General features: G+C 41.4%; 1 protein-coding gene across 29 annotated transcripts in view; it reads left to right on the top strand.

Moving 5' to 3' along the window:
- Positions 1-20,987, top strand: part of ZMIZ1 (zinc finger MIZ-type containing 1) — a 346,742-nt gene that overhangs the window by 251,919 nt on the left and 73,836 nt on the right. For 4 of the 29 annotated variants that reach the window (XM_065067721.1, XM_065067715.1, XM_065067718.1 and 1 more), the window contains exon 2: positions 484-556. The exons of 23 other annotated variants lie outside the window; for them this stretch is intronic. The gene's annotated coding sequence lies outside the window, so the exon portion shown is untranslated. Of the gene's footprint in view, positions 1-4; positions 557-20,987 lie in introns of those variants that run through there. 2 more of the 29 variants (XM_065067713.1, XM_065067720.1) reach the window with 2 other exon arrangements.

Genomic DNA, 20,987 nt, shown 5'->3' with positions numbered 1-20,987 from the left:
TCAGAAGATTTAAAGCAGCCTTCTGCCATGCTGTATGCCGAAGACGTACTCCTAAGCAATGTCATAGGGATGCGTACATGTATATTGCTGGTTTAGGTCTGTTCGCGTACGTGTGAAGTTTTAAGGCTTAACCTGATTCTCTTTATTGTCTCTGGAGGGTTGTAGCTTGAGCACAAATAGCCTGTTGGCAAGTACGGCATGAGCCCATTAGCAAGACTCCATCTGTGATTGGTTTTGCCTGGAAACCGGGAGACAAGCAATGAATAATTGATGTGTGTTGTGCGGTAGCTGGACAGGCAAAGAGGAGAGAGAGAGAGAGGGAGAAACAGAGCAGGGTGCCCTCAGAGGGGGGAGAGCGAACAAGCTTGAAAATAGCTACTGGCTGCCTTGTGCGGAGATGAAGGCAACCCCGGCTGTCTTTGTTCTGCACGGGCTGGTTCCTGCCTAGAACTGTTTGCAGACATATGTGGCCTTTTTCTGCAGCCGGAGAGAGGCAGGCGAGCGGAGGAGGGGGAGCACAGGAGGACGGGGCTGGTGAATGAAATGTAACTTGTGGGTAAGTTGGTTTCTGGGCGGGGAGGGGGCCATACGTGTGTGTGTGTGTGTGAGTGAGTGTGCGCTCGCCCCGGCCTCCCGGCACCGAGTGTGCGTGCGGGGGGGCGGCGCGGTGCATTGTGGGCAGGCAGGGCCGCTGTCAGCGGGGGCGGCGGGCGGGACCCCCGCGGCCCGGGGCGGATTTTGGGTGCAGCCGCCGTGCCCTCCCCCGGGCCGCCCCCGGCCAGCGCTGGGGCTGCGAGGAGGAAATGCGCGGCTTGCTGATGTACCCGGGCTTTACCATATTCTTATTTCAGGGGGTGAACGGTTTCATTTATTTTATTTATTTATTTTTCCTGCAAGACTCTTGCTTATTGTATCTGCAGTCATAAACCCAAAAGGCAACGGTGGTTACCGGTGGCGTTTTCTCCAACTTTAGCCTGTGTGGCACTGTCAAAACGTGACGTGCTGTTCTGCAAACAGCAATGACAGTACTGCTGCCACCATTTCATTTTTGCTGTCTTTATAAAGACCTTGCCATGCAGAACTCACATCTGTGGCAAGTGGTTTCAAAGACGATCCCAAGGAGCTCTTAGTGTCGGTGGCAGTCTCGGCTATGGAGGGTGTCAAGTTTTTTGCCCCTTGTGTTGAGTAGTAGCAAGTGTCTTGTGTATCTCTTTGCTTGTGTAAAAAGCTTATTTAATTTGTACATGTTTCATGGAATTTTCAGAAAGTTTCAAACAAGTGATGCTAGACTGGAATTTGGGTTGTTGCTTTATTTTTTGGTTTAGCTACTTGAATTAAAGCAAATAATACATTAAAATGAATAACATAACATATATTAATGTACAGCAAAAAGGCAATGCAATGAATCTGTACAGCTCCAGTGTTCGCAAATCAGACATTGACAGCATCATTTGTTGGGGGAAGAGACTGGCTATTGTAGATGGCAGCTCTCCATCAGTAACATCAGTGCATGAAGTGAAATAGACTTTGCTTAAAGCATTGTCAGTGATCCTCTGTCCACTGAACCCACTGTCAAAACAAACATTGACTTAAATCATACAGACTACTTTGCCTGAGTCCAGGTGAGCTCGTGATGAGATCTGGCTGAAAATCTCTTTGTATCTGCCAGCTTTTCGTGAAGTACATGCTGTAGGCAGATCCAATGGCATGAACTGGCCAATTGGAACCCCCATTTATGACAGCAAGTTATCTTGGCTTATAAAACTGCAGGAGCATGATGTTTGTTGTGCAGATCTGTAGATTTTGGAAGGAAAAGTGACTGTGGAGACAGTTTCTTTTAGGAAGTAATGTTTCAGCCAGGTTAAGATAGCTGGGTTATTAGTCTGAGGTGAACTAAGACAAACAATTAGAGTGGCTGAGACACTACCTGGAAATAAAAGTACATAAAATTAAGATCTAACTCAAATTGCTCTACCTTATCCAATATTTCCTTTAATTTTTCCCCAAATTAGAACTTTATTATGATTAGATTGGTAAAGAAAGTAATTATCAGCAGCTAATCATGCATAAAAGTAGAAGCTCCTCTCAGTCGAGCAAAAGCATGTTTCCTTCATACTGTCACTGCTCTGCTTAGCAGGATTTTGTTCCTCTTTTTGCTTAGCACTTAATCTAGATGGCAGTTAAAGTGCAGTAGAACTTGAGAACAAAAGTTTGGTTTTATTTAAATTTACTTCAGAAGAACTCAGTCAGTAATGCTTCAGTTTAAGCCAAAAGAAGAGTGTTACCAAAGGTTCAGTTTTGAATTTGTGGTTCAAATTTTGATTAAAATTAAACATTAACTTGATTCCCACCCACCCCACTTTTACTCCTTTCTGGAGGAGCCATCAGAAAACCTCTGGGGAAATACATCTGCAAGTACAGTGACATTTCACTAGTAAAAAAGTCATCTGAATGTGCAAGATACAGTTTCACGGTAGCAGTTGAAAATACTGATCATAAGAGAGGTTTGAAACTTAGTCTTAAGCCTTTAATCTGGTGTAGGTTGTAGTAGGGTGGGTACAGATGTCAAATCTCTGCGTGTCAGTGTCTCTGTCCTGGCAGAAATGTTGCAGTGTTCATACTTGAGTGAAAAGCGTGCACTCTTATTGGTATTACTTGTGCCGAAAATAGCCTTTAGTCCTGGAACCCTTGTGCTGGATGCTCCAGAACACCCAAGAATGCGTGTCCCAATGTAGTGCACAGGGGACAGCTGTTGGTTACAGAGCAAAACAGAAAAGCATGCAAACTGACAACGAGAGAATGGTAGAGGATACTTTAGGGTCAATTAATAAACAATTTGTTGTAGTAACAGGTACTGTTTAATTACAGCAAGGTAATTTAGAGGGAAGGGTCTGGCAAAACAGGCCTTCTGTTGCCATAAAGGTGGTATTGAAGTTAGATTAAGAGGGTCTCTGAATCCAGCTCCCCCAAGCCCCCCAATTACAAGACGTATAACTGTGACAAGAGAACAGTGTTTTTCTATGGCCCAGGGTAAGCTGAGGACACGGAAGTTTCCGTGTTGTCCTCAGTTGGCACTGGGGCTGTGACAACGCAAAGCTACTTTCTCATGACCAGGACACCAGCAAAAAGGATATTACTGATCAACAGCAACAGAAAATCTTACTAGAGTGTAGCCAACAGGAAACTGTCACTCTGTCAGATTTTACAATTCTAATTTCTTTTTTCTCTCACAACAAAATAAAAGACAGAACATTATATTAAACAGTGAAGGAGCTAACCAGGGGAAAACAAACCGAAACCTTGCTGTTTGGAACATTGCTAAATGATGTTCCAGGGATTTGGTGAAGATGCTCTCTGGTTTTGTTCCTCTCATTTTGAGAACAGAGACTGCCACAGGAAATACCTTCCTCTGGGGCTGCTCTTGCGAGTGGAACTTCTGTTTTGTCGGGATGGAACGAGCAGACGCAGCTGCTGTGAACAGACCGCCATGAAGCTGCTTGTGAGGAGCTGGACAGCAAGGCTTTTGCTCAAGGCAAAAAACCAAGTGGGGAAAAGTGGTTTCCTCCCAGTGTTGCTCCACTATTGCTGTGTCGCAGTTCCAAGCTATCCAAGCAAGAGCCGGGTGATCTAACAGATGCCTGGCTGGGCCACGTGGAGAGCTGGGTTTCACTACCTTCAGTACCTTGTAGGGTGCGGCATATGCTGCTGCAAATAGACATATCCTGGAGGTTTTGAAAAATGTTGCTGTAACAAATGACCCCGCTGCCTGTCCTCTAAATTTTCTGGAGTTTGCTGTGGTGGTTTTCCTTACACCACCTTTCCAGAAGAAACCAGAAGGTTCTGTGAAAAGCGCTGGCAGGACATCTGTTTCACTGTAGAGTGGAGTTACCGCTTGTTTCTTTGGAGAGACCAAAACAAGCAGATCCTTATAAAAATAGCTAAAAGTTAACAGACTGTAAAAAAATATATTGCGTTACTATCTCTTCACTCTTCTAATGGCAGGATAGGGACAAACATTCCTTCAGGTGTACCTGCTTCTAAAACACTTCATCAAAAGGATGTTTAGGTATATAAAACAGTTGTTCAAGAAGTAACTAAAAATTAACAACTTACATATCGGAACAATTTGAAGTTACTGAAAAAAACCTTTTAAATCAAAATGTAAAAGGATGAGCTAGCCTTCAAATGAAATGGATGTTTCAGTAATTATCAGAGGTACACCGATGTGCAATAAAGCAGAGCAGCAATAGCTTTTAAGGCACAGTGAAGAGTGCGTATCCGTTCGTCATCAATGAGAAAGCAGCCAGCCAGTCTGGCACGTGTGTAGGCTCTTTGACTGAGGATTTAGTAAGGAGACAAAGGAACTCCAGAAAAATCACAGATACGTTATTTTCCCCATTTTCAATTGGAAGTTCCCTGAAGAATTTTCTCCTTGAAATCAAGACAAGGTATAGTTATAAAATGAGTGACTCTGGGACAGTGATTAGTTCAGTGGAGTGGAAGGCTGCCTCTCAGCCTACCTATAGTAAATACTATACATTTTTCCAGTTCTTGACGTGGATCATTCTCAAATGTCTTGCATTCTCTGGAGTGCGTTATTAATCCTGATTCTTAGCTTGTTGGGGCTCATTCTGTTGACAATAATCCAGTGCAACCAATGGCAATTTTACCTCTTCCAGGAAAGAAAAAAAAAATCTTAGTTGTTTTTATTGATACCAATAAAATGTTCAGACACTCAGCTAAGCTCCTAATTATTCTTGTTTATCATAACAGAAGTACAGCTCTCATCAGTTTATCACCTTCTAATCCTCTAACTGAATGTTGTTGTTAGTGGTTGGTGTTGTTTGTACCTCCTCAGTACCCTTTAAATCCCTTCAGTTTCAGGAGGTGGGCAAGCTGGACTCTCATCTCTGTTGACATCCAGGAAAGTGGCAAAACCCCACAACTGTTGGTAAACAGGAGCTGGTTAGAATGCTGTTGGAATATGTTAGAGAACCTGGATGGATTCCTTCTTTCTTATGTTTAAAACTATTTGTACTTGATTTTCAAGATCATTCTAACATAACTGGGTTACACATGAAGTAGAGGTTCAGCAGAAGCAGAACTAGGGCAACCTGGGATGCTCCTAAAAATCACTCCTTTACTTATCCTTGGGTATCTTTCCTCATTCAAGCCCAAGAAGGTATCAAAGAAAGCTAGTAGGAGATTGTCATATGACTCTCTCCAGCACTCAATTAGCTTTGCTAACCAGCCAGTTGTTTATCCTAGTGATTTAAATATATTTAACTTTTTGTTAACAACCTTATTTCTTCATTAGTAAGTAGTAGGAAAAGAAAAAAAAAAACAAACTGGGTTTTTTTTGCCACTTACTTATCCGTATTCTAGCCAGACTCGAAAGGAGGGTGTTAACAGAATTTTTACTTTTACTTTCTTATGTACCGACACTGTCCAACTGTTTAGGCAAGTTGAGCTTTTCAAGTATCGCCCTGACACCACAGCTTTCAGAGGAGCCTGTCATGATTTAGTTATTCATACAGATTGCGGTGGCTTATGTAGTCTTGATCCTGCTTGATCTGCCAGCAGTATTTGCTTCTATTGATCACAGGCTGTTATTTGACTGCCTTGAGCAGCTTGTAGGTCTCCCTGGTTCTGTTAGCGGGGTCTACTGCAGATATTTCTCAGTGTTCTCGTTTTGTTGCTGTCAATAGTTTTAACTCCAGCCTTCCCGCTCAGACAGATGTGCCACAGGGTTGTGTCGCAGTCTTTGTGTTTTCCGCTAAGTTTGGTAATAACCGTAGTGAACTTTGGCTCTGTGACGGGTGTTCTGTCCAGATTTGGCCATTTGCTCTGGTTTGTAACGCGTGTTTGGCAGTGTGCCTGGCTGTCGTGGTTGCTTGTAAGCGTGTGAAAACTCCTCGTATCCTAGGTGTAATAAAATGGCACATTTTTGCGAGTAAGCACCAACCCATCGTGTTACTACATACGTTTTCATCCGTATGCATTCCTACCGCTTTTCTAGCAATAAGGCAATTGAAAGATTAGTCTGGGAGAAATGTCTAAACCATGTTGTTTTCTTGCACACAGACAAACACTGTTAAATTGTCCTGTTCCAGTCAGCTTTCCAAGTGGCTATATATGTTTTCTAACTATTCCTTAGGGTGAAAATACTGTAATTTCTTAATTGGCCGATTCACTTGGAGGGTCCTTAAAGTGACTTATCTGAAGTAATTTGTGTCTGTCAAGAAATAGACTTCATTAGACAAAAGGTGCATTAGAGTCAGGTTAAAACCAGCAACATTCATGTAAGCTTTTCTATGCTCTTAGACCATTAGAAGCCAGAGATTTTAATCTTTTTACTAAATGACTTTATGGCTTGTGAATGTACCTTCAAGCTCTTTGAAAAATATGTGTTTGTGTTTCTGGTTTTAATAGGAGGGTGACCTTTTGAACATGCAATTAAGCTTCTGTCTGTTATTATTTGTGGCTCCTTGTATTGTTTTTGTAGAAAAAGGGCCCAGCAGATGATGTTTGAGCAGAAAGTCAAGAGAGACAGTGGCTGGCTTTTCGAAGAAGTTTTTGAGATGGAGAATTATGGGGACCAAGTGATTTTACTTGTAAGGAACACATTTAGTACACAATGACTGATTGTTTTCACCCGTCCATATAGAGACTTCTACTCTTAATGGGAGTAGGATGTTAGCCTTCTGACTTGCCTGACATTCATCAAGCTGCGTCTTTGTCTCTCCATCTACAAAAAATATCAGGGGGGATTTATTCTTTCATTGAGTTTTAGACTTGGAGAGTTAGTTGATCATTAGTATGTAATACCCCATAATCTTGGATTATGTGTTTTGCAATAAGCAGAACAGCACATACAGTTTATAATTGCTGCTAAGTAACGAGTAGATTACAAGAGATCAGAAAAAGGAAGTTTTAAAATCCCATCTTAAGTGTTGACTTAAAGCAGCTCACTTGAAGCGCTCACGAATCTTGTTGCAAAGGCAAAAATGTCCTTCTTGTTAAATGACTGTAATTTAAAATGTTACAGAGAGCTAAATGATTTATTGATGTCTATTTCGGAGGCATTTACCTGCACCTGTAGCCAGCCCATTCCATTTATTTTGGCTTGCTGACAAATTAGCAAGCTATTTGTATGTCAGATCTGGTCAGTAGTCAACTCCCTCCTCCTTACATATTGAACAGCTTTTAATTTAATTGTTTGTGGTGTTGGCAATTTATTATCCAGACAGATGTCACTCAGAGGAGCTCTTTTAAAAAAAATTAAAACCTGAAATTTATTTGTGATTATTCTAATAGTGTCTTACAGAAGAGAGCATGCGGAGGAGCTTTTGAGTCTTTTCCACGTGCACAGGTGGTGATCTGTGTCTGTTAACTAGTTGGGAATGTGTAATGTTAGGGTTTATATTTAATGACTGGAATAAGGGTAACTGTGATTGTGGCCGTTGTGATGGTATCTAGACACCTTTAAGGAGTGAGCAATCAAAATCATATGCTAGAGTTGCAACTGCATCAGTGTATTGCACAAACACTCCCAGGCAGAACTGAAGGATGCGTTGCCGCCTGCAGTGATTGCGCCACTGTTCTTGAGTAAGTTTTGTGGGGGATTTAAGGCAAAATTATTTTGTGTCCCTAAATTGTTGTAACTGTTGGCTTAGATGCTCATCGCTGTGAGCGTGGGTTGCCCGACCTGAGACGCGGGACATCTCCTGCCGTCCTGCTCCCGGGTGGGAAGACCCAAGGGTTTTTCTTTATCCTCTCAGACAGCGCCATGGTTGCTGGTTAACATTGTTGGCACAGTACAGCTTGAAATGTTTTATGGTCTTCCATCTACTTAACCTTCAGTGTTTTATGTCAACATCTATCATGACCTGGTGGCCTATGGTTAGTAAAATGTACCCTTGCAGGCTGACAGATACTGTAATGGAATTAGGCCTTTAAAATTATCAGACCTGTCAAAGAGGCTTATAATCCTGTGAGAGCTTTAAGTGGCTTCTTACCTCCACTTCAACACACATTTGACCTGGTTGAAGTGTTTTTTCTTGCTTGGTTTTTACTTCCTATTAATACTCTAAAAACTGGGGGGAGGAGGGAAAACAAAAACAAACAAAACCCAAAACAACAGGACAACCGACCAACCAAAAAACCCAAACAAAAATAACACCATCACCAACAAAAAACACACTTAGTTTCCTCAGCATCTTCATGAGGCAAAACATGGAGTTTCCTCATCTCTGTCCCAGATGTCTTTTTTGGCTTCTTTTCTCTGTCTTGCACTTGAAGATGAAACTCTGCGGATACTTGTGTGGGAACTTGTTCCCCTAAGTAGGGGAATAAGGACACTTTGTAATGTGCGTGAGCCAGGCGGTGTGCAGCAGGGCTGACTCCAGTCAGCAGGGAACGTCAGGCTTGGCTTTGGGAGGTTGGGCTCAACGCAGTGCTCAGAAGGTGCTGAACCGAGTGTCCTCTGCAGAGCAAGTGTGGGAAGGGCAGCAATGCTGCAGTGACTCATATTTACTGTCTCTGTGATTTATCCTGAGTAGAGGATTAATTACACTAGAGATGTGAGATGGTTTACCTTTTGTTAGTTAGTTTTCATTTACCTGTGGAAATGCTGAAAGCAGTTTTGTAGCACCTTGGTGGTCTCCCTGTGGTTATAGCATAGTGCCTGGTAGTCATTAGCACCGTGAGAGATTCTGTAATGTTTCTGAACTGAGCGATACTACATGTGCCGTATCCAATGGAAATTGAACCGTGCAGCAGAAGAGGCGATTTGACCGTGACCCAGGCAGCCTGTAGCCGAGTGTGACAAGTCCCCTTACCGAGCCCGGGTCCCACCTTAGAGCAGTGTCCTGTCTTTGGGAGGCTGTTGCATCTGAGCTGTTGGCTTCACATTATTACAAGTTGTTAACGCTGCTTTTTTTAGTGAAAGGGTGATCCGACTTTGGCTTCTGAAGCAGTGCTATGCTGACTCAGTTTCTTACCACCAGCAGGGTTGATGTAAGGTGAAGACAGAGAAGAAAGCTAGTAAAATCTTGCTGTTGAAAATATGTCTTGTTTGAGATCTTGCGTGTAAATGACAGAGGGAAGTGCACTGCAATAATTTTATTTGCAAGGAAAAGACATTCTGTAACAGAGGGGTTTTTTTACATCTCCATTGTTCTCATATAGTGTAATCAAGCACAGTCGAAGAAAATATGGTCCCTGCTACTGAACTGTGTGTAGACATTAGCATCAAAAATAAACTTAACTAATTAAAAATAAAAGGGTTTGTGTTGTCTGAGGTGACATTAATTGGGATAGACACTGGGACAAATTGGCCTCTGACCAAGGAGGACAAATAGACAAATACCCATTCTCCAGTAAAAGTAATTCCTGTTTCATTTTTTAGAGCAATTGCACTCTGCACTAAATTCTGAGCTGGAATGCCCCAAAATCCTGATCTTCCTGCAGTTGCAGGTGTGCTTGTCTTTTCTTTGACGTACAAATCCAAGAATCTCCCAGGACCATCTCTGCACTAAGCAAGACGAGGTGGAGATGTAGGAATCAAATCATCAGGCAGCCCTGAAGAGTGTCCTGAGATGGGCCATCCCTTCTGATCCGAGAGCTTGAGTATATTGACGGTTAATATTTTTACTTCATGATAGTCTAGTGAATGATCTCATCAGCTGTTGCTAGCAGATGCAAAAATGATGAGCTTGTGGTAGTAAGCCAGACATTACACTGTTTTCTGTGCTTGTCTTGGGGTATGAGTGACAGACATGTCATCGACAGTTTTCTTTTGGAATAAAATTGTCCGCAGCGTTTTGGAAGGGTTCAAAGGAGATTAGAATTAATTGGTTAGCGGGGGAGGAGGAGAAGACCCCTCCCAGGCAGCAGCTGGCTATTGGTGAAAATTTGGGATTCTTTCTGACTGCTGGGAAATGGATGTTTTAAAGGTTGTGTAGCTGTCCTAAGAGGAAGTACCTGAACTGTTGGTTATTTCTGTTTTTATGGCAAAACCATGGTAATAGCTTGAAAAAAATGGGGAGCAATGAATTCTTCCTTCCTTTCAGTACTGTAAACTGTTTATTTAGCTGGATCACAAAGACCTCAGATACCTAGTTTTTTAATTGATTTTTTTATTAAACAGCAAGGAAAAAGCAGTTTATGCAGCCAAGCAAGCAGCTTTCCACAGTGCCTGATTCATCAGTCCTGATTCTCTGTGTTCTTAGTGTCAAGTCAAGCAAAGCTGATGCACCTCAGTGGAAAATGGGACCTCTGTCAATGTTTGGGCTGTTTAATCCTCAGTGTTGATTCCCAGTTGTGATGGTTTCTGTTACCAGTGTGTCTACCCTGAGCTTCCTCCTCCTCAGTTGTAACTGTTTCTCCAGAGCACATGTGCCAAACCCATATGAACACTGAGAGATTCCCTCAGTCATCCAACATACTGGGTGACAGATACTTTACTTGAAATACACATTTGGTTTTCCAGCTATTTAATCAGTTTAAAGATGTACAAATTGCAAAATGTGTCAAGGTGACCCAAAGCAGATTGAAATGATGGAATTTATTTGAATGAGGCAGAGCCTGATTGTAAAATATTACTGTAGGTGAATTAAAGATTTCTTGTTTTAGTGGAGTCCTAAGTAGTAGCTCAGGTATTTCCTCTGCAGCTCATTTCTGCCTATTTTCAACTCAGTGTTTAATGTATAGTGGCACTTTCCCCTCATGTTGCTTCTATGCCTGCCTTTGTTTAGTACCTTGTCAAAATGTCTCTCAGACTGCAGTATGAAAGTTAATGTCTTAGTGTGAAACTAATATTTATTATTCATTGTCTTTACACTGAAATGTCTCTGATGATCTCCACAAAGCATGTCAAATAGCCAATAATTTTTCAAAAACTTCACTTTAAATAGCGCTTGTAGCCTTAAACTGGAGGCTAGTTGTGGCTCTTGGTATTCTTGGTATCAGTGGAATCACCATAAGCCACCCTTCTAATTTATGCCATTTCAAGCTGTGGTAAAGTTTCACTCATAGTATTTGGCAATTTTTTCCAAAGTCGTCTTCAGAGGACTTTGGATTGTTAACAGACTAAGGCATTTTTGAAAATTTTTACCAGTTGTCACTGTCTAAAGCTGAAGTCCACAGTTGAGTTTTCCCATATGTATTTTCATTGTTTGCCTAATCTGTTTTGAGATCAGTTTTGCATGAATCAAGGACCCTAGGGGAAAAAAAATCTAAGTGACTCTCTCCAGAAGCTTCTGCTACAGATTTTACTGATGATTAAGATATTTCTGGCCTGTCCTTAGCTCCCCTTTTTCTTCCTAATTATGCTAGAGATTGGAGATTCTGTTATATACTGCATGAGTAGTAATATCTATATGTACCAGTATTGACTCAGGCAGCAAAATAATCCATAATCAGATTTCCTCCATTGATGGTAATTTTTCTCTTAAAAGATGGAAGATAGCTCTGCCTTTGTATGAAATAGAAGAGACCAGTGTTCTGGTTTGGCAGTACTGTAAGTAAGCAGGGAAAAGAGAAAAAAGAGAGGAGAAGAAAAAGTTACTAAAATAACATCTATTTGGTAGTTATGGAATTACTAACATTTTACATTTAAGTTAAACTCTGGCTGCTCTAAATTAGCCATCAGACTGGTAAGTTCTGCCTGCTTTGTACAGCCCCATTACATTTTCCCACAGAGCTGCATGTGCTTCCCTTTTTGTAATCTGAGCTCTGAAAATTTACCTACTATGCACTGAACTTTGGTTTTGCGTGATGTGAAAGGCATGTACTGTTTGGGAGACAGTTTGTCACTTGGTTTCAGTGATTTATCTGAAACATGGAGAAAAGGTGTTAAGCTACAACAATAAGGAGTTTTGTGGAGTGACGGTGAGATCACCTGAAGTGAGACCTACACATAAAACTTGTGTCAGCATGGAAATGTTGTTGAGGACTGTGCTTTTTTACAACTCACAATACAGGCAAAAGTGCTGGGGTAGGTATAGTTCTACAACAAAAATGGCATTTTGCTGATGCAGCTTGTTTCACTCAAGGAATTAGTATGAGCTATAAACTAGCAAGATCACTTCTATTTGCTGATACAAACTGTATTTGCAATAGGCACATATATATCAAACTTTTGGAAGATGACTGTGCTGGGAGAGTGTCAGTTGAAATGGTCACAAGGAGTTGAAGAGTCAAGAAACATACTCCTGAAAGTAGCTACGACTCTTGATGCTTATGTGAAATTTCCACTAGTGCTGTTTTCTGGATAACACTCTGTTGGCATCTCGTACTGTGTATCCAAACTCAGCTTGTGCCTTTAGTTAGTCAGTGTAGTTGGCATGAAAATTTACTGGTAGCTTATGAGGTTAGTTGGGGCACGTGTTTCAGTGAATTTGTTTCTGAAGGCTCTCTCCTGGATATTCTTCAGTTATCTCCCTCTTCACCATAGCATCATTTGTCTTTGCGTTATGGATCATCCATGAAGAACAGTAAACCTGCCTAGTCTACAGATTCTGTAGGAAAAAAAAAAAAAAAGGCTGGCCTCTAAAGCTTGGTAAGCAGTTGTAGTGCACCAAAATGTTACGCACTCGTTCATGAGAGTCTTCTTGGCATTATGGACATGCATAAACAGAGCTTTACTCCTTGAGAGGTGTTTTTAGGCTCGGTCTGATGCAGACCGGTACGTAATTCAGAGATTTTGGTCCAGAGAGGCTTGATCCCACCCTGAGTTTCATATTGAGTTTCAGGTTCAAAGAACTATCAAAGAAATTATGAACTCAATAAGCGTGCTTGACTTTATTAACAGCAACATCTTCCGTGTTCTTCACTGGATTTGTAGTTGCTCAAACTATTGACTAAAATGCATCCCAACCCCTCTTGCTCTTTCAGCAACCTCAGCTGCGTTTCCTTTGATAATTTTCTGAAGAAGCAGTTCAGCCTGGTTTCAGTATAAAAATACTCAACTCAGGCTCTGAGTGAAAACTGGATTTCATATGTTCCCAAGGCTGCTTGGTTTTTGTTGGTGTTTTTGGGTTGTGTGTGTGTGTGTGTGTTTTTTATCTTCCATGCAGTGACCTACACTTTGGAAAGAAGCTGGGACTTGCTAAAGCGAGGCATATTTGCAACTTGAGCAACTCCTGTCTAAACCACATCTGTGAGCTTTTTGTAAATGAATTAAAATGCATAAATGTGATTCTGCAGTTATGCCTTTTACACCAAAATTGATGTGGTCCATTTTTTCCAGCCAAATGGTCTTTAACTGTATTTGGAAGATCTGTTCCAAGATAAACATAGCTGCTAGTGTTCTTTTTCCAGTGTTGATTTGCTTCTGTAGAAATGTGATCTTTTTTTTCTTTACTTATCTTTTAGGTTTTGACAAATAAACCAGTATTTGGATCAAATAACAATAACATGGGACAACCTCTCTCCATATTCTGGCAATTTAAGTGTAGTAATCGCTTGTCTGGAATATCATGTTTAGCCTTTTAAAATATCTTGTTGATCCAGCAGTAATGGACTGTTGATGTTACAGTTAAGTGAAACTAAGACATAAAATAATGGATAATCCAGTGGTTGACCACCTGGTTACCCGTGGTGGGGGTAGAATTGATCCTGGTTTGGAGCAGTTTGCAGAGCAGTGTGCTGGGCTCAGGGATGTGACCCGTGTCAGTTCTGACCCGTTCCTGCGCGCTGTGCACGTGTGGGCAGGGAACCACAAGGCAAGTTACTTTGCTTATTTTGCTGCAGGTAGTTTCTCCATTTGAACACGAATCAAGTTTTCATCTGCATGCTGGTTACTAGAAATAACAATTCAGAGTAAAAACAAATCAGTAATTTGTTTTGGTTTTAATAACTACAAAATTCAGATGCTTATCATAAACTGAATTCTTTTATTTCTGTTAATGAGTGTTAAGTTTCTGTTTTCATTGGAACAGAAAAAGTGGGAGATCATAAGAAAGACATCGAGGTACTAGAGAGAGTTCAGAGGAGGTGACAAAGCTGGTGAGGGGTCTGGAGCACGAGTCTTGTGAGAAGCAGCTGAGGGAACTGGGGCTGTTTAGCCTGGAGAAACGGAGGCTGAGGGGAGACCTTATCACTGTCTGCAACTACATGAAAGGAGGTTGTAGCATGGAGGGTGCTGGTCTCTTCTCTCAAGCAGCAAGTGATGGGACGAGAGGAAATGGCTTCAAGTTGCATGAGGGGTGGTTTAGATTGGATATAAGGAAAAAACTCTTCCCGGAAAGAGCTGTCAGGCATTGGAACAGGCTGCCCAGGGAAGTGGTGGAGTCACCATCCCTGGAGTGGTTTAAAAGGCGTTTAGACTAGGTTCTTAGGGACGTGGTTTAGTGCTAGACTTAGGTCAGGTTATGGTTGGACTCGATGATCCTGAGGGTCTCTTCCAACCAAAATGATTCTGTGATTCTATAAGTTCAAAAGAAAGCCTTGCAGTTGCAGTTGTACAAGAAGCTCAGGTGAGGTGAAGCGCGCTCCAGACTGGGCCCTGCTGTGCGCAAGTGGCCAGCCTAGCAGTCCTGGTCCCCGCACGGCCTCACCGAAATTACTCAGTCTCTTGCTTTTTCAGAAGATAATGTCTTTTCTCTCTGCAGAAAGATGGGGTCTGCGAGCAGAAAAGTGGTTGTGTGGTCTCTTTGGACTGCTTAACTGAAGGTGCTGTTAATAATCCGATTCCAGAATAAAGACAGCCAAATAAACAGTTAAAACACGCAGAGCCATACGCAGGGTAGCTGAAGTCCATGAATACAGGAATAACAAAATGCCAATACAGAAAGCCTGGTAGACAATAAGATCTGCCTAAGTTAAGGAAGACATTAGGTACAGCTGAGGGGAAAATCAAGTGTCTAAGAGCATTACTGACCTTCAGATGTGCTTTTTGCTTTACATGCTTGTACTTGGCCAGAGTGTTTATGACTTGCTTGAAAAGTTCAGATAACAAAACCTTTGAAGAACTGAAGTCTAAAGTGATGCCAGGATTTTGTTTCGAGTTCAAGAACAAGTTTTCAGGACTTCTCTCTTGCAGGGGGCTGGAGCTGCCCCATGTTGTGGTAGGTCTGTGTGCGCACGCAGATGGGCTGGTGGACCTAAGACCTATAAGACCTATAAGACCTATGAGGAGAGGCTGAGGGAGCTGGGGTTGTTTAGTCTAGAGAAGAGGAGGCTTAGAGGTGACCTCATCACTCTCTATAACTACCTGAAGGGAAGTTATAGACAGGTGGGGATTGGTCTCTTCTCCCAGGCAGTTAGCAATAGGACAAGGGGGCATGGGCTTAAACTCTGCCAGGGGAAATTTAGGCTGGATATTAGAAAGAAATTCTTTGCAGAGGGAGTGGTCAGGCATTGGAATGGCCTGCCCAGGGAGGTAGTGGACTCGCTGTCCCTAGAGGTTTTTAAACTGAGATTGGACATGGCACTTAGTGCCATGATCTAGTAAACGGACTAGAGTTGGACCAAGGGTTGGACTCGATGATCTCTGAGGTCTTTTCCAACCCAGTCGATTCTGTGATTCTGTGACTTCCCTGCGTGACAGCTGTACCCATCAGTCTGCATTTGCTACCTCAGTATCTCTAGACCTGTATGTTCTTTTTCTTTAAATAAAAAGGTATATAATAGTTAGGACAGATGTGAACAGTAAAATCGTGTAAGCAGAGGCATGTTTTGGAACAAGACTCGATAAATCTTGACACCGGTAGTCTTAGCCGGTTTATGACAGACGTGAATAGGTACATTCTATACCGTTCCTTTCCCTATCAATGGAGGAGTATCTTTAATCAACTTGTAATTTTAGTTTCTATCTGTTTGTAATTCTATCCTTTTTGTACTAGTGGCTTGTATATTGCTTACTAATATGCTTCAGGAGTGTTGCGAATTTGTGTTGTAAATGCTCTCATCAGTCTCCACAGCAGAGAGGCTCATGCAACTGTTTTTGTTTTGTTTAATTTAATTTCACCACTACAGACTCACTGAGGTAAATACGTTTTTGAAATGTCTTGGAAAACAATGGTATTAAAAGCATCAAATATAAACATGAAGGAATTAGCATTAAATTACAGTGAAATGGCAGCTGGAAGTGTATAGGCAGCTACTTTATAGCAAGAAATCCAAAAGGAGTTACACCATATATTGTTGATTTACATATATTTTATTTAAAAAAAAAAAGTTACCAGGAGTGTGCCAGAAGATTGGAAGGGGTAGGAGATCCCCCCTCGTGTATGCAGTGGAGAGGAGTAGTTTCCCTCTCAGGGAGTTATTTGATTTCTATTTTATCCTCAATTGTGAAGTCTAGGAGGTTATTTTTTCTTTAGAGAAGATCATCTTTGAAAACATTGCCTACTATTATGAATCTGATATTTTTCTTCCTTTTCTTTGTCTGGTACTTTTACCACATCTAGTTATGAACAAATACACCTCTAAAACATGAATGGGATTCTCATTATTTGCTACCTGCACTTGATTTCTCTTTCTTCCCCAACCCTTGATGTTAATGAACATTGATTCACAATAGTTTCCAATTTTCATAGTGTGTTTTAGAACAGGCAATTCTAAGATTAAGGAGAATAAATGAGGAATCTTAAGAAGGCCTTTTTGTAGTTGCTTGTCAGAGCTTGATTCCCACATTGATAACATAAGGCAAGGATTTATGATACAAACACAGTTCTAGACTGCATTCTCATTGACTGGTTTTAACCTGATTTGTTGCTGCTGCTTGTGTATTTACACTTCTTCTTAAGGTATTAGGAGGAAATAGTGTACTGTAAATAAGACATCAGAAGGCAATTTACTATACACCTTAGCATCCGTTGCTAGGAAGATAGAAACATAGTTCCACTGGCCTGATTTAACACAATTTTGACACAGCAATAGTGTGTAAGATTGCTGGGAGAAGGTAGCGAAATCCCAGCTGAGCTGGGAAAACTCTTGAGCAAATTTACTACAGGATTCGCTCTTCGATAACGTGCTTGGCTGTCCAGAGTGAAGCACAGGGGTAGCTCTGCACCTGCTGTATCCTCCTCCGGGAGCCGCAGTGGTGAAGTGGCCCAGTCAAGTCCTCGTGCCCACATAATGCTGATTTTTCAGCTTTTTAGCTAAGCCTGTTGCCTTTTTAACCAATACAAGAAGTTTATATGTGTTGCTTTCATTGTGGACGTAAACACTGAATAGAATCATTAGGTAAGAATAATTGCTGGGTCTTTTTTGAAGTCAGTATCCTACATTTCAGAAGATGACTTTTCTTTTTCTTCCACTTTTGATCTTAGATGTCACATGTGACAAATGCATGAAACTTGCTATGCTTCTGAGGACAAGAGCTCGTGTTTAGTGTCCGTTTATGTCACTTGTCTTTTCTAATGTCAGTGAGCATGTGTACATATAAATGCTTAATTTTGAGTTCCACTCTGATTTTGACTTAATAAATATTTGTGATAGGGATTTCAATGGACTTGACTGTTTGAGCTGTGTGAAGGAGAAAACTAGCAGTGGTAAAAAACATGTATTCATTTCTGAATAGTAGTAATATAATTTTGAAACCTGTTCTGTCAAGTGTATGTTTTCCATGAAGCTTGACGTTGCTATATTCCTCCTTTTACCAATAATATAATTTTTTTACTGTTTACTCATTCAGGTGTCTTTGTGTTTCTTCTGTCACATATGCTTATCTCTCAGTCTTTTAATGATTTGCTTAGCTTTTTAAGTCAGAGAAACCGAAACTATATATAATGTTCCGTTGAATAGTGAGCCTTTGACTTCAATAGCAATAATTAAGGTATTATTGCCATTTCGTTGCCATGCTCTTATAGTGAAAGGCTGTACAGGTCTAGAACCCAGTCCTGTTTTAAACTGGAGCAAATGGTCATATTCATCAAAACAAAATGTAGCCATACACTTCTTTGTTCCTTCCCCATCTTATCCTTTTCTAACCCAGAAATGCGCTGTCTGCAAGTTTTGTCGTCTTTACTTTCAAACTCTTTTTCCAGAGGCTGGAGGAATACATGAAACACCTTTCATTTTTGATGCGATTTCGATCCCCTCACACGTTAATTGTTTGTCACAGTGAGAACTGTTGATTCTGTTTGTCTTTGTTACACAGTTCCAAGCAAATGACAGTGCTGTTTGCCGTGGATCCCATGACTACTTGAGTTTCTTGAGCCTATTGCCAGGGGTTGTCCAAGGCTCTTCAAAGGGCAGCTGAGTTACACGAACAAGCTCCACTTCAGGCTTGTCTTCATTGACCCCTTCAAAGAACTCTACTGGTTTACCTCTGTCGTGTGTTCAGTTACATATTTCTGGATATTAAATTAAGGTTGACTGATCTGAAATCTTTTAAGCCAGGACTCGGCACACCTCAAGATGCTTCACTGTTAAAGAAAGCAATAGGTTTAAATGGCCACCTGAACTCTGCGCTGTGAAGAAGGGCAGCGCTGTGTTGCTGTTGCTTGCCCTGATACCAGTGCAGAGTGTAAGTAATTTGCATCCCCTGTAATTGTGCAGCATGTGGTAAACTGAGCTCTTGGAGCTCTTGTCTGCTGCTGTAACTGTCCCCATTAACAAATATTAATTGGTGTACCTCTCCTTGGGCAGACTTTTCAAATGTCATGTTCAAAAGACTCGGATTTCACGTCAGCGCTAAAGGCTTGCAGGCGAAGGAAAAGTGGGGGTTTCGCTGACGTTCTAGTGCAAGTCAATGCCTGCCCCTGCATTCTGTTTTTATAAATATGGTACACAGCCTCACGTCTGGGAGACCAACAAGGTCGGGCTGAGAAAGCAGATAAAGGAGGCAGTAGTGTCTGCCTGCAGTTTGCACTGTGCATAGATGGACTCCAGTCATGTTGCCTGTGTGGGATTTTTTTTTTTCTTTCTTTTTTAATTCATCATGCTCTGCTGTAGCCATTTGCACAAAGGATGCTTTTAAACGAGTAATGAGTGCTTTCCTGTTTGGCGGTTGGTTAAACTGAACTTTGTGTCACAGCTCTTTACGATTCACTCATACAAGACCTAAAATATTCAAGACTGGTAGGGGGGCAAAAAGCTCTGTCTGGCTCATGCTGTTTCTAGGAAGAAGGGAGTCTTGGGGCAGGGGGGTGGAACCTTGCAAAGACCTACAGATTATGCAGTGTTCTTTCTGTCCATGAATAGTTTCTCTTGTGAGTGAATTAGGTTGTATTTTTGGACTCGCAGACAAAGCAACTTTTGCTACAACTGGCTTTCCTCCAAAGCACACTTTATGTGCTTATTCTATTTATTTTTATTATTTAAAAAAAAAATGATAGGCAGCGTGGAAGTGATCTGAGGGCCTGAGTCAAACACGCAGTGTGCAGTTAGTCCTGTCTGTAGGAGTATTGCAGATCATCTGCCTGGGCAGCGAGACTCTGTTGAGCCTCCCAAGCAGAGAACCTCTTTGTTTTAACAGAAATGTAGTTCTCTGCTTCTCATCTTGCTTCTGGGAACTGCCTCATGCTTGCACAGAAAGGCAAATGCAGCTTTCAGACTGTTATTCTTTACCTTTTACTGCATCTTGTCAATAACGCTATAAAATTGGATGGTTTCCTCCCGAATTAAAATCATTCATGTGATACACACACTCAGCTCCTTTGAGTATGTGGCCCTCCGTGACCTCAGGCCCTGATTTGAAAGGTCAGTTTGAAATATGTTAATTTTAATTTCTGGAGCCAGTAGCAATAGGGTATAGGGTACCAGCTTGCTTGGCTTCAGTTGGATTTCATCCTACCACTTATTCCAGGTATGAATTTGTTCCTTTGTGGTTCAGTCTACAGAGCTTTCTTGTAGGACTAAAAACAATTTTGTTGCAGGTTTTGTGAGAATTTGTTATTTTTAACCTCAAAAAAGCATGTGCAGTATAATCTTATGACAAAATCTACTGACCTGTACATAACACTTTTGATGTAATCTGTTTGTAACTACAGGGTGTTCTTAAAGATATTATGAATTTCAGTATGGTTTTGTAAGGCATCTGCAATGCAAAGTCCAGTTCCTGAGCTGTAAAAATTAAAAGATGTCTCACAAAAAATTAATATAGCTTGTTAAAATCACAATCCAACAAGTCGAGGCAACTTTAAAAAACAAACAAACAAAAAGAAAAGCAAACATAAACACTCCCCAAAACAAACAAACCAACCAACCCCACAAACCCACCATTTTATTGCAATTGAGAGACCACTCTTGCACTGTAGTTTAAGAAGTGTCTCTGGTGGCATCACTGGCAGAGGTAAAAAGGAAGGTCTTCTCTGGTTGGTGGAGGTGGGAGCAGGTGGTGAGAGGAGCAGAGTGCCGAAAGGCTGCAAGATAGCACTGCTTATTAAAAGTGATTGTGAAATTACGCTCTTGTTTTAACAGCTGTAAGCTTAAGATCTTTACTTGGACAATTAATATGGTCTCACGTCTTCTCTGTGTCATTTGTCGAGCACTGAGAGAAGATCACTTGCTTTAGTGGGGTGGAGGTGCTCAAGGTCTCCAGCGTTGCTGGTCTCTGAACCAGGCTGGTGTGTTAGTGACCGCATGGAGCAGGAGAAGCCTGTGGGGGGAAAAACTGGTTTGTTTAGTTTTGTTTCTTAGCTTTGCTCCAGTTAAGGAGAGGTTGTCATGTCAAAGAACATCGCTGGTGTCACCATCATGAATCCCTAAACTTCACTTGTTTAAAAAAAAAAAATAAAATCAGAGCTTACTTGCATGCTGGTGGGAATTGGTGGGAATGTTACCATGTTACAGCTTGTGGGTGCAAACAGAACTTACCCCATCACTGCCACCACCACCAAAGTGCCTCCCAGGATTTATTATGAATTGGAATTATGGGGTGCACCATAATGGTTCATTACACCTGTGAAGAGAAAAGAGGGAAAGGGATTTTGAAATAAAGTCCTTAAAAGGTGCCCATCCAATAGGAGCTGAGTTTCGTTACTTAGGAAGTTGTATCCAGGGAAGGTTAGTGGTTTATGGGTTTGGTTTGTTTT

This window comes from Columba livia, chromosome 6, assembly GCF_036013475.1.
Source record: "Columba livia isolate bColLiv1 breed racing homer chromosome 6, bColLiv1.pat.W.v2, whole genome shotgun sequence".
Taxonomy (NCBI): domain Eukaryota; kingdom Metazoa; phylum Chordata; class Aves; order Columbiformes; family Columbidae; genus Columba; species Columba livia.
This window is presented reverse-complemented; position numbering and strand designations above follow the sequence as displayed.